General features: G+C 40.8%; 1 pseudogene across 1 annotated transcript; it reads left to right on the forward strand.

The window, feature by feature from the left end:
- The first annotated feature begins 8,127 nt into the window (after positions 1 to 8,127).
- Positions 8,128 to 10,346, forward strand: LOC308233722 (partitioning defective 3 homolog; annotated as a pseudogene). The gene has a single exon. The product of its transcript is annotated as a partitioning defective 3 homolog (transcript).
- The last annotated feature ends 4,673 nt before the right edge of the window (positions 10,347 to 15,019 follow it).

Genomic DNA, 15,019 nt, shown 5'->3' on the forward strand with positions numbered 1-15,019 from the left:
CCATTGTATAGACATGACATAATTGATGGGTATATAGTTTGATGACAATGCTACAATAAAAAAAAAACTATATATATAGATTGCATCACATAGATTTGAATATATGAAGGGTAAACTTCTGGAGTAGAATTGCTGAATAAAAGTATATTTGTTCTTTTACAAATGAGTAGTCTTTTGAGTAGGAATTTTGAAGATAGTGTTAAAATTTCAAATAGTTATTTCTTGGAACAAAAAACCTCTCCTGCAAAGTACTTTTAACATAAAAAAAAATGATGTCTCTAAAAGGATACATATTGCAGTATTTTAATAGCAATACACTGGAGCTCTAAATGTCTTATAATATATATAATGGTCTATCCATATTACTGAACTAGAGGCCCAGGGCACGAAATTGGTGCACGGGGGTGGGGGGGGGGGGGTGGGCAGGGGGGGGTGGTGTCCCTCAGCCCAGTCTGCACCATCTCCAATCTGGGACCCCTCAAGGGATGTCCGACTTTCCGTTTAGGCGGTGTGACATCTCTCTCACAATCCAGGACTGCTGGCTCCCAACTGCTCGCCTGCCTGCCTTCCTGATTGCCCCTAACTGCTTCTGACTGCCAGCCTGATGACACCCTAACCACTCCCTGCCAGCCTGATTGATGCCTAACTGCTCCCCTGCCAGCCTGATTGCCCCTAACTGCCCTCCCCTGCAGGCCTGGTCACCCCTAACTGCCCTCCCCTGCCAGCCTTGTCACCCCTAACTGCTCTCCCCTGCTGGCCTGGTCACCCCTAACTGCCCTCCCCTGCTGGGCATCTTGTGGCAGCCATCTTGTGTCAACATGGGGGCAGCCATCTTGTGTGTTGGAGTAACAGTCAATTTGCATATTACTCTTTTATTAGATAGGATAGAGGCCTGGTGCATGGGTGGGGGCTGGCTGGTTTGCCCTGAAGGGTGTCCCGGATCGGGGGGGGGGGGGGTCCCCTTGGGGTGTGGGGTGGCCTGGGTGAGGGGCCTGTGGTGATTTGTAGGCTGGCCACGCCCCCAGGTGACCCAAGCATAGGCTGGAAGCAGGTATCTGGGATTTATTTATCTTCTATAATTGAAACTTTGTAGGCTTGAGTGGAGGCCAGGGCAGGCCAGGGCGGTGGGAAGCTTGACTTCCTCAATCACTGGGGGCAACCCAAGCCTCTGGCTTGCTCCAGCTCTGTGGCTGTGGCCATCTTTGTTGGGATTTATTTATCTTCTATAATTGAAACTTTGTAGCCTTGAGTGGAGGCCAGGGCAGGCCAGGGCGAGGGAAGCTTGGCTTCCTCCATGGCCAGGGGCAACCCAAGCCTCCTGCTTGCTCCAGCTCTGTGGCTACCACCATCTTGGTTGTGTTAATTTGCATACTTGCTCCTGATTGGCTGGTGGGCGTGGCTTGTGGGTGTAACGGAGGTATGGTCAATTTGCATGTTTCTATTTTATTAGATAGGATAATATATGGCTATTAGAAGGAATGAATTATGTCCATATAAACAAAGATGGAAAATTCTCCAAGATACATATAATTAAATGAAAAAAAACAAGTGACTGAACAATATGTGACTTAAGATTTATGTTATTTTTAAAAATATATTTCCAATCTGAAAGGATACACACCAAACTATTAAAAGTGATCATTTGTCAAAAATGGAGGGATGGGTGTAGGTGATAGGGGCAGTGTGAAGGGGAATTTTACTATTTTTGCTGTATGTCTAGATTTATATTATTTTTAAAATAATAAAAGAAAATATTAGGAACACCTCACCATGAAAGTCAGCCTCTAAAATCTCTTGTGTGGATGCACTCTAAGATTCAAAGGTAGAGAGTGCAGATAAAAATGTGTGTCAATAGGGATGACAAGCAAGGACAGCATAAGCAGAATCTGGTATATATGGTATTCCCATTACAAATGTGCCTTTTCAGTTAAAAGTAATAAATCTAATTTTAAACTAAAAAACAAAGTAAGCATAGCCACAATCTTTGCAATTTCTAAGTGATAAAATGTGATAACTTTGGCGAAATATATAAAATGCATTTTATACATAAAGGAAAATGTGGAACTAATATAAATAAATCATGTTTTATAAGTTATTGGAAACTGACTACTTTATATGAATCTACCATATGAGCTATAATTACACCTTATAAACATGAAAAATAACTAAACCAGCAGGAGGGCTTTCTTTCCCTCAATAAAAGAACCATATGTCAGGTAAAAGGAAAATGATCACATCCACCAATGTTGTTTCTGAACCTCTGTTCCTGCTTAGGAACAGTTCATAGCTGAACCATGCCATCCATCCTATATAATAAAAGCCTAATATGCTAACTGTCTGGTCATCCGTTCAACCAATCAAAGCATAATATGCTAATGATATGCTAAGGTCGCTCAACTGCTCGCTATGATGTGCACTGACCACCAGGGGGCAGGCAGTCAACCAGTCACTATGACGTACACTGACCACCAGGGGGCAGACGCTCAAACCAGTAGGTTAGCTTGCTGCTGAGGTCCAGCCCATCAGGACTGAGCAAGTTGGGTTGGACATGTCCTGGAGCCCTCCTGCGGTCCCTCCCTGGCTGGCCAACCTCCTGCATCTCTCCCCGGCCCCAATCGTGTACTGGTGGGGTCCCTCAGCCTGGCCTGCACCCTCTCACAATCTGGGACCCCTCGGAGAATGTCGGAGAGCCGGGTTTGGCCCGATCCCACAAGCCAGGCTGAGGGACCCACTGGTGCAGGAATTCGTGCACCAGGCCTCTAGTTTTACATAATGACTTAGAGTAATCTTTACTTATAATATGAATCAGTAGGGCAGTTAAGTAGGCAGACATTCTGTTACTGACTCAATAATATGACAATCTACACACAGAAATGTTCTTAGTGAAAAGTTACATGCAGCCCATGATAAATACCTGGTATACATGCCCCTAATCTCTCATCCCTGTGGAATCTGCAGAAGTTAATTAGCAAATACTGAGCTCCAAGGAAATCTCAGAATCCTCAGTTTAATACTTCAGGCAGCAGTCATTATCAATCGAAAAGAGTTATGGCCAATCTAGTTAAAAGTCCAACAATTCAGTTTTCCACTTGAATCTTTCCATTAAGATGCTTGTTGTAGGTAGAGATATTTGGTTCTGCTGTTGAATTATTTTGATAATTTTGATATTTATGAGAATAAGGGAATCAGATTCAATAGGGGAATTCCATTGTAATTCTCACATAATTTTTTGTTCTTACACCTACTGTACTATAAGTTAAATGGAATAGTAAGAATTTAGTAAGTCACCCAATAATGTTTTTAGTACTTTACATTGAAAAAAAAGTTATTAATTTTAAGTTAATTGTTTTTTTTAATATTTTTGTTTTATACTTTCAAAGCCAGAGAGATATAGTTTTCTCATTATACTGAAACTAGTCATTAGTAAATAGTTATCGGGTAAGATCATCTGCTTCCCAAGGCTCTTGACAGTGAAACATCATTTGCAGATAACTCACTACAAAAAGCATAGTTTAATATGAGGTGTCAGCTTATTCTGGCTTTTAATTAACTCAGCTTTTAAGTCCCTTTTTTTTCTCTTTTCATTTACTCTTATCATAGTATTTGTGCTTGCTTTTTCTTTATTATCAATAGTTCTAGTTAGAAAAAAAGTTGACAAATATTTCAATGCATTTAATTACTTACTTATATAATAACAAATGTGTTAATAAGTAGAACTTTAAGAAAAGGAATAAATTTAAAAAGTAAAACCTTACTTGATATAAACTAAACACTTAGGTAACACTATATAACTTAGGATCTTGATTCCATTTCTTTTTTTTTTTTTAATTTAAATTCTTTATTGTTTTTTTCCCATTGACCTCTCCTCGGCCTCTCCCACCCCCCAGAATATGCCTTCACCCTCCTACTGTCTGTGTCCATTGGTTATGCTCATATGCATGCATACAAGTCCTTTGGTTGATCTCTTACCCCACTCCCCAACCCCCGCCTTCCCAATTAGGTTGGATGGTCTGTTCAATGCTTCTGGCTCTATTTTTGTTGATCAGTTTATGTTGTTCATTGTATTCCACAAATTAATGAGATCATGTGATATTTATATTTCTCCAACTGGCTTATTCTGCTTAGCATAGTGCTTTCCAGATCCATCCATGCTGTTGCAAATGGTAAGTGTTCCTTCTTTTTTACCACAGCGTAGTATTCCATTGTGTAGATGTGCCACCGTTTTTTAATCCACTCATCTGCTGATGGGCACTTAGGCTGTTTCCAGAGCTTAGCTATTGTAAATTGTGTTTCTATGAACATAGGGGTGCATATATCCTTTCTGATTGGTGTTTCTGTTTTCTTGGGATATATTCCTAGAAGTGGGATTACTGGATCAAATGGGAGTTCCATTTTTAATTTTCTGAGGAAACTCCATACTGTTCTCCACAGTGGCTGCACCAATTTGCATTCCCACCAGCAGTGCATGAGAGGGTTCCTTTTTCTCCGCATCCTCGCCAGCACTTGTCATTTGTCAATTTGTTGATGATAGTCATTCTGACAGGTGTGAGATAGTACCTCATTCTCATTTTTATTTGTATCTCTCAGTAATTAGTGACTTTGATCATGCTTTCATATGTCTCTTGGCCTTCTGTATGTCCTTTTTCGAAAAGTATCTACTTAGATCCTTTGCCGTTTTTTGATTGGATTGTTTATCTTCCTTTTGTTAAGTTGCATGAGTTCCCTATAAATTTTGGAGATTAAACCCTTATTGGAGATAATATTGGTATATATGTTCTCCCAAGCAGTGGACTTTCTTGTTTTGTTGATGGTTTCTTTTGCTGTGCAGAAGCTTTTTATTTTTATGTAGTCCCATTTGTTTATTTTCTCTTTAGTTTCCATTGTTCAAGGAGCTGTATTGATAAAGATATTGCTAGGACATATGTCTGATATTTTGTTGCCTATGGGTTCTTCTAAGATTTTTATGGTTTCCTGTCTTACATTTAAATCCTTTATCCATTTAGAGTTTATTTTTGTGTATGGTGTAAGTTAGTGGTCTAGTTTCATTTTTTTAAATTTTAATAAAATAATTCGTGGCAATGGAAATTCCATTGCCAAGAATTATTTTATTAAATTTTTTAACCATCTTAATTTTAAGCTTCATAGTTGTGAGTGGATAAAATTGCTTTTTATAACTTTTTGTAACAAGCAACTCTAAATTTCATAATTTTCTATTCCATTATTGGAATTTAGGGTAAGTTAAGCATTAACTTAGCTTTTATAAGTGAGCAAGTCTCAAACTATACAATGAAAGTGTTTATCTTATGCATTTGCTCATTTCTTATTTTGACCAGCGCCTTACCTAGTTGGAGTTATGGTAAGGTGCTGAGTGACTGAATAAAGAACTAAATATATGAATGACAAAATAAATAAAAGAATACTTGGTTCTTTACATAAATAGATGCTATGTATTGAAGTAGATATTTATCAGTATTTAATTTAAAGAATGATTAAGTATATTTATTATGCACTGGTCTGTAGAATGTATTATGTGTACTTACTATATATATTTATAATGAAGTCATACCTCTCATTTTGTGTTGCCAACACAGACACTCAGCATCTTAGAAAATCTTAACTGTTTTAGTAGTGAAATAAATACTACTAATAGAGTTAATTATAAAGAAGTCTAAGAAGTGCTAACTGTATTTTCTTGATTTAGAGTCACATGTTCACCATGTTTAAGGTGGTGGGAAACCTTTAAATCAGTGGTTCTCAACCTTTCTAATGCCGCGACCCTTTAATACAGTTCCTCATGTTGTGGTGACCCCCAACCATAAAATTATTTTCATTGCTACTTCATAACTGTAATTTTGCTACTGTTATGAATCGAAATGTAAATATCTGTGTTTTCCGATGGTCTTAGGCTCTACAGCAGCGGCTCTACAGAACCGCTAGCAGGGTCGCCTAAGGCCATCAGAAATTGCAGATATTTACATTATGATTCATAACAGTAGCAAAATTACAGTTATGAAGTAGCAACGAAAATAATTTTATGGTTGGGGGTCACCACAACATGAGGAACTGTATTAAAGGGTCGCGGCACTAGAAAGGTTGAGAACCACTGCTTTAAATAAATGGCTTCATGTAATTCTGGAAATAGAGCAGTTGTAGAACCTGTCTCTCACTTATAATACTTCACATGCTCTTTTTTAGCCACCTCTTTATTCTACGAACATGATGATGTAGCCAGAGTTATATGTAAACAACACTCACACTCAACATTGAATCATAGTGATGAATGGTCTGCATGTCTTCACCAAAGAGTCATTTCAGCCCTTAAATTATGAAAAGAGTTGACAAGTGACACATATCTCTGGAAATTTGGTACCAAAAAGTTTTCTCAAATTATACATTCTGTGTTATTCATATAGACTCAGTAGAAATATATCATCTCTCACATAATAGTTGTTTTTTCCAAGAAAAAAAATATTAACCAGAGAAATGACTCAAAAGCAAAATAAGTGTAGAATAGAAAAACAAGTTCTGGTAATTACACTTTCAAAGATTAGAACATATAGTCCAAATATTATGTTTGGTGTATTTTAATATCACACTAATTTCAACTTAAGTTTTATTTATATTGCTAAAATGACTTGGTAATCTTTTCCAAACTGATGGCTACATTAGGAGCACAATTAAACCAATGCAGTGGAAATTCACTGCCACTAATTTAAATGAAAATGTTATAAAAGGTAAAGCTTAAAAGAGAAGAGATAAAGCAAAGAACTTATATGCATAGCCCATGGACAAGGGCAATTGGGTAGTGAAGACCTGGGGGGAGGGGGGAGAGATTGAGAGGAAGGGGATAAAGGGGAGGAAATGGGAGATGTCTGAAATACTATCAACAATAAAAACTATATTTTTTAAAAAAGATAATACATCAGGCTACAAAAATGTGTTTCATATAGGATATTTACCATGTTAAAATAAAATCACAGCAGTTTAATTAATAAATGTATATATTCATTAAGGAACTGAAAAATCAGTCATTATGTCTCCTGCAAATGGCCTAGGGAAATATTATTTGAGTCAACTACTATTGCGTTAATATCTATAATAATCTATAATAATAAAAGCATAATATGCTAATTAGACCGGACATCCTCCTGGACTTCCTTCCGTCCTTCCAGATGAAGCCGGGCCGAGAGGGAAGCCTGGACCCCAGGTGCCTGCCGCAGCCAGAGGGAAGCCCGGTCCCGGGTGCCAGAGGGAAGCCAGTGCCGGCAGCCAGGGGAAGGAAGGCCTACTCTTGCATGAATTTCATGCATCGTGTCTCTAGTATTTATTATATTATATATATGTTAAAATTATCTTTGTCATTACAAAACATCTCATCATCACAGAAGTTCTATTGCTCAGCTCTGGTCTGGAGAATTGAAATAAAATCAGCTATAAGAACTAGAAAGGAAGCCTGGGCGCCAGAAGCCGAACAGGTGGCCTGGGCCGCAGGCACCACGAGGAGAGGCGAGGTGAACCCTGGAGGAGCCAGGCCTGGCATGTGAGCCGAGTGGCTCCTTGGCGTAGCCTGCCCGCACCCCCCCAGCCACACGCCCATCAGTGGCCCTGCTGCGCCAGCCTCCAGCCCGTCCCCCCTCCCACCAGGGCTGCTCAGCTGCCGTCAGCAAGGGGCGCGGGCAGGCCCAGCAGCTGTGGCGGCATGAATGTGACCGTGTGTTCCATGTTTCTCTGTCTCTGGATCTGTTTTTGTTCCTCAGTTTATGTTGTTCATTATATTCCATAAATGAGTGAGATCATGCGATATTTATCTTTCTCTGACTGGTTTATTTCACTTAGCATAATGCTCTCCAGTTCCATCCATGCTGTTGCAAATGGTAAGAACTCAACATCTATCAGACCGTCAAACCTCAGAGGGAAGGTTGGGTGTGGGGGGGCGGGCGTAAGGGGAAGAGATCAACCAAAGGACTTGTATGCATGCATATAGGCTTAACCAATAGACACAGACAACAGGGGGGTGAGGGCATGAGTGGGGGGATGGGGGGTATTGGGAGGATAAGGACACATGTAATGAATTAATCAATAAAGAAATTTTAAAAAATAAATTAATTAAAGGAAAAAAAGAAAGTGACCGTGTGTTTCAGAAGGACCTGTGTCGTCGGGCAGTGCGGAGACGGCCACATGAAAGTTTTCAGCCTCATCCAGCAAGCAGTGACCCACTACTGCAAGGCCATCACCAAGGATCCAAGCTACTGGATTCAGGTGCATCGACTGGAACATGGAGATGGAGGAATACTGGATCTTGACAACATCCTCTGTGATGTAGCAGATGATAAAGACAAACTGGTAGCAGTGTTTGACGAACAGGATCCACATCATGGAGGTGACGGCACCAGTGCTAGCTCCACAGGCGCCCCGAGTTCAGAGATATTTGACAGTGAACTTGGCACCAATAATGTTTCAGCCTTCCAGCCTTATCAAGCAACAAGTGAAATTGAGGTCACACCTTCAGTGCTTCGTGCAAATATGCCTCTTCATGTCGGACAAAGCAGTGAGCCAGCTTTCACTGGCCTCTCAGCTTCTGTCAGTGATAGTAATTTTTCCTCTGAAGAGCCTTCACGAAAAAAACACACATGCTGGTCAACAACTATGGCTTCCTTAAGCAAAACGCTGCTGGTAGCCCTAAAACCTGTGACAGGAAGAAAGATGGAAATTACAGAAGCCTTCCACGAGACACTAGTCACTGGTCTAACCAATTTCAGAGAGACAATGCTCACTCATCTCTGAGTGCCAGTCACCCCGTGTGGACAAATGGCTGGAGAAGCAAGAACAGGATGAGAATGGGACAGAAGACAACAGTCACGTTGAACCTGTTGGACATGTGGACAGTGGTTTGGAGAACATACCCAACTTTTCTCTGGATGATATAGTAAAGCTTGTACATGTCCCCAACGATGGAGGGCCTCTGGGAATCCATGTAGTGTCTTTCAGTGCTCGAGGCAGCAGAACCCTGGGGTTATTAGTAAAGCGATTGGAGAAAGGTGGTAAAGCTGAACAAGAAAACCTTTTTTCATGAGAATGATTGCATTGTCAGGATTAATGATGGCGACCTTCAAAACAGAAGATTTGAACAAGCACAGCATATGTTTTGCCAGGCCATGCGTACACCCATCATATGGTTCCATGTAGTTCCTGAAGCAAATAAAGAGCAGTATGAACAACTCTCCCAAAGTGAGAAAAACAATGATTATTCAGGCCACTTCAGCCCTGATGGCCAGTATATTGATAATAGGAGTGTGAGGAGTGCAGGGCTTCAGGCACCGCAGAGAGCACCCAGACTGACCCACCAGGCCGAGCAGATGGACTCGCACCCACCACTACCTCAGAGTACACAGCCCTCTGGAAAGCCACCGGCAGCTCCAGCCCCAGCACCACAAAGTGTATTTGGAACAAGTATAAGCAGTGGTTATGACACCAAAAAAATAGGCAAGAGGCTGAATATCCAGCTTAAGAAAGGTACCGAAGATTTGGGATTCAGCATCACTTCCAGAGATGTAACAATAGGTGGCTCAGCTCCCATTTATATGAAAAACATCCTCCCCAGGGGGGTTGCCATCCAAGATGGGAGACTGAAGGCAGGAGACCACCTGGTAGAGGTAAATGGAGTAGATTTAGCAGGCAAATCCCAAGAGGAAGTTGTTTCCCTGTTGAGAAGCACCAAGATGGAAGGGACAGTGAGCCTTCTGGTCTTTCGCCAAGAAGGTGCCTTCCACCCAAGGGAACTGAATGCAGAGCCAAGCCAGATCAGATTCCAAAAGAAATGAAAGCAGACGAGGAGGATGTTGTTCTCACACCTGATGGCACCAGGGAATTTTTGACATTTGAAGTTCCACTTAATGATTCAGGATCCACAGGTCTTGGTGTCAATGTCAAAGGTAACCAATTAAAAGAGAACCATGCAGATTTGGGAATCTTTGTCAAGTCCATTATTAATGGAGGAGTAGCATCTAAAGATGGAAGGCTTCGGGTGAATGATCAGCTGATAGCAGTGAATGGAGAATCCCTGTTGGGCAAGACAAACCAAGATGCCATGGAAACCCTCAGAAAGTCCATGTTCATTGAAGGGAACAGTGAGGAATGATCCAGCTCATTGTTGCAAGGCGAATAAGCAAGTGCAGTGAGCTGAAGTCACCTGGGAGCCCCTCAGCACCTGAGCTGCCCATTGAAACTGTGTTGGATGATAGAGAATGAAGAATTTCCAATTCCCTCTACAGTGGATTGAGAGGTTTGATGAATCCCCCACAAGAAATGCTGCACTCAGTAGTATAATGGGTGAGTTAGGAACATAGGACTTGCCATACTGAATCAGACCATTGGTCCACCAGTTCCTGTAACCGGTGTCCTGCCTCCAATCCCTGATGCTTCAGAGGAAGGTAAAAAACTAAACTAAAATACAAACCAAAAACCAAACAAAATTCACCTAGTAACCTTTTGAAATGCTGTGTATTTGGATTGAGGATTCATTAATTTTCATTATAGCCTTTTGCCCTGATTTTGTTAGCTATGGATTCATTAGTCTGCTTACTTTTGCATTGTTGTTGGCATTGTCTTCCCTTCTCTCTGCTAGAGGACTTTTAAAACTCTAGATGCTTCCCCCAAGGTAGTAACTTCCCTCCCAGCTCTGTGCTTTGTGATATACTGTGCATGCCCTTTGGGCTGGGGGGTGACAGACTCTTTTCGTTGGATGATAGGCCAATTGATGTTGAATGATTAGACATTTTCTTAAGACAATATTTTTACATGTTGTACTGGAATCTAGGGATCCCATATAGTTTTACCCTGAGAAATACATGTACTTAATGTGATTTATTTTTAGTTTTGGAAATCTGAGAATTAGTCTTTGTCAGCCCCTATTTCAATATCATTGGCTCTAAAACAGAAATACACTTGAAATCAGTTCCCCTTAAAGTTAAAAATCCTGCAAAAGATGCTACCTTACAACAAAACACCAAAACAGGGTACCAAATCCTATCTAATAAAGAGGGATTATGCTCATTGACCCTCACAAAGATGGTGGTGCCCACAGCCAATAAGGAGGGAATATGCTAATTGACTGCCCCCAGGGGAGCGGCAAGCCATGAGAGCGGATAGCCCTGCCCACTCCTGACACCTTTGAATTTCTCCGCACCAGAGGTGGTTTCAGCAGCGGAGTTTCATTTCTTATTACAGATTTTAGATTCCAAATACAAATTAAGATTTTAATTTGAACAAGAAACCACATTCCTTAAGCATGCAAACCAAAAGTCTATAATAAAGTTTACTTTATAACCTAATTCTGCCCCATTAGCCTGGCTGAAAAAGACGTTCCCACCCTAGTTATAGATCTTGACTTCTGCAGCTGATCATGGGCTTTGCTTGTGGTGAATTTCCCTCACCTATATGGTGATCTTTTCCCCACCTTTTCAGTGTATTTTTTTCCCCACCTTTCTGGTGAAATCTTCTTTTCTTTGCTCTAGGTGAAATATCATCCCCTCCAGAGGTCCCACATCGAAGGCACCAGTTTGTAGTGTCCCACATTTGGGCTCCAGTTTGTAGTGAACCCCTTTTACGTCCTGTATGGTTCAGGGTTCAGGTTCAGGGTTCGGGCTCTGGAGGAGGCCGCACACAAATGAAAAAGACTAGAAAATATTAATTTGGAAATATTGGGGGCCAGGCAGGAGCCCAACTCAAGGGGAAGGACTCTGCTTTGCTCCGGCCTAGAGATCCCTTTTATTAAGACTATGGGATCCACCCATAGTGGTAGGCAGGCAATTCCAAGAATAGCCAATCAGCAAGGATTTACATAAGATTAAAAGGTGGAGGTTGCTTTAGCTACCATTGTCTCAACTAGGCAGTGGGTGGTTGGCTCTGACCTTTCAGAGCTTCAAGGTTGATCAGCCTTCCGGGTTCCTTGTGCACACCTCTCTGCTAGTGAAGGCAATGGGCGGCTTCCAACACTGGGCTGTGAGAGGAGGCAGGCCGGGCTGAGGGACCCCCCCTCCCGTGCATGAATTTTCATGCACTGGGCCTCTAGTATAAGATATTAGAGCACTGAATTTCTATTCATCTCCACCAATACCAATAGAATTTATTGATTTGCATAGTATCTAGGTACATGGAAATTTTTCAGATCTTACTTAGTAAATGCTTGTCTTCTATGCTTTTAGATTAACTCCTGTTAGACACTAGTGGAGGTGATGGTATTTACTTCATGATCAATTATGATTCAATTAGAACTTGGTATTGAAATTCCAGCTGACTACATTAAGAAATGATTTATTTTACGCAATCAGGTGAATTTTCACGTGAAATATTTCTCATGTACACCTGACTCTAGACCAGAATGAGCTTTGAGACTTTCTGACTTATATCTATGGGAACATATCCTAGGAAAGAAGCTACTAAAAAATATATTTAAGCCATAACCGGTTTGGCTCAGTGGATAGAGCGTCGGCCTGCGGACTCAAGGGTCCCAGGTTCGATTCCGGGCATGTACCTTGGTTGCAGGCACATCCCTATTAGGGGGTGTGCAGGAGGCAGCTGATTGATGTTTCTGCCTCATTGATGTTTCTGGCTCTCTCTCCCTCTCCCTTACTCTCTGTAAAATATCAATAAAATATATATTAAAAAATAGATTTAAAAAGGTAGAATTGTTAGAAATGGAAGGATGTCAGATCTCATCAGTCACACTTTCCAAATAACAAATAAAGGAATGAAATCCCAAGATCCCATGGTGATTTTTATTTTGTTTTTATTTATTTTCTGGGGAATACTGAGACTGCACAATTTGTGACATTCATTCTTTATTCCCATAAATTTATAAGTACTCACATCTTTAAGCAGAAAGCATTAGACAGTATCTAAAATCTATTCCATTTTGACAACCACTGTGATCTAAAAATCAAAGAGGTTAATCTTTTAAAACAATGTTAGAAATCATGTAGTCCAACCTCTTTATGTTCTATTCAAGGAATTATAGACCAAAGAAATTAAGTGACAAATCTGAATCTGCAAAGTTACTGTGCTTCTGAACCAAAATGACCATGTATATTTTTGTGAGTCATAAGTCCCACATTACTCAAACCTGTTTCATCTCCTTAGCTTTTGATGGGGTCAGCCATATTTGTGACCAAAGGAAAGATGTCTCCAAATGTCATTTGTATTGGCTGACTTTCCACTCTTGTGCATTTTAAAAGAGTCATCCTGGACTTTCATCACAAAGAAATCTACAGTGAGCCTGCATAGGATTTCTTTATTTTTAAAGCCTTAAAAATATTTTACACATTGTTAGACCATCCTAACTAATCTATACTAATAAAAGGATAATATGCTAATTAGAGCAGGTCGACCAGACATTTTCTGGTCGTCTGGTCCTCCTTCCGGACAAAGCCATGGTGGTGGGGGCCGAGGCAGAGGCAGAGAGGTGTGATCAGGCTGGCAGGGGAGGGCAGTTAGGGGCCATCAGGCTGGTAGGCAGAGGTGGTTAGGGACAATCAGGCAGGCAGGCAGAGGGGTTAGGGGTGATCAGGCAGGCAGGCAGGTGAGCAGTTAGGAGCCAGCAGTCCTGGATTGCAAAAGGAATGTCCGACTGCCTGATCCCATAAACTGGCAGTCAGACATCCCCTGAGGGGTCCCGGATTGGAGAGAGTGCAGGCCGGGCTGAGGGAACCCCCCCCCCCACACACACACACTAATTTTGTGCACTGGGCATCTAGTTAATAATAACAGTACTAGGCATAGCTAATTTAACAAACATATTCATTTCATAAAGTTACAAGCTGACATTTGGGAGCATTGAACCTTAAATTTTTTCCAATGTTTTAATCTGAAGAATTTTTCTATCTAAAGTAAAACTGAAATCTGTTGTATCCATTTTAGAATTTAATCTTAGTAGCTTTTATTTTCACACATTTGTGGTGAGTTTAAAAAAATATGTTAATATTATTTCATCTTGTTAGAAATTCAATATAGAAAAATGAAACATTAATATTTTATTGTGAGTCAATCACTGGAAAAATTTTGCTCATTTCATCTGTTTTTAATATCATGTATGGCATTGCCTTCTATGTAAATGTGCCAATGAATAAATGTTCAGTAAACAAAACAAAACAAAAGAACTAGAAGGTATTTTTTCTGAAGTTCTAGTCTTACATATAAATAATTCAAGAGTTTCCTCTTAATCTCCTTAATATTTCATTGAGAGGCAGCCAATAAGTAATGTCTCCTGTACCTTTCTGACAGATGTGATTATTTTTCTGTTTCTTTAGGGCACGTCATGCTTTCTGTTCACTGTGGTACTATGTCATCAATTCTCAAGATTTAATCACTCTTCTACACTCGGATATTTTACTGTGATTGAAAATCTGTTTTTTCAACTTGGTTGATGTACAGTAATTACTTTTCATCATTACATGCTGCCAAACAGATACCTGATAAGGCTTACTGATACTTAATGGTCCTCCCATGAGAAAAAAATATATAGTATATTCAGTGCTAATTTCCCAATAATTAACATGAAGTTTTCTTGCCAAGGCCTGAAAAATTCTTCTGGTTTTATGAGTTCTCTCTTTCCAAAGACTCCCTCATTCTAACCTTTTAAAAAGAAAACCAATTTCTAGCAAAATTAATCCTATATAATAAAGAGGTAATATGCAAATTGACCATCACTCCAACACACAAGATGGCTGCCCCCATGTGGTCAAAGATGGTGCCCCCATGTGGACAAAGATGGCCACCACAAGATGGCTGGCAGGGGAGGGCAGTTGTGGGTGATCAGGCCAGCAGGGGAGGGCAGATGGGAGGGACCAGGCCTGCAAGGGAGAGTAGTTGGGGGTGCCCAGGCTGGCAAGGGAGGGCAGTTAAGGGTGAATGGGCCGGCAGGGGAGGGCAGTTGGGGATGACCAGGCCTGCAGGGGAAGGCAGTTAGAGGAAAACAGGCTTTCAGGGGAGCAGTTAGGCATCTATCAGGCTGGCAGGGGAGTGG

The sequence above is a fragment of the Plecotus auritus genome, assembly GCF_963455305.1.
Source record: "Plecotus auritus genome assembly, chromosome: 9".
Lineage (NCBI taxonomy): Eukaryota > Metazoa > Chordata > Mammalia > Chiroptera > Vespertilionidae > Plecotus > Plecotus auritus.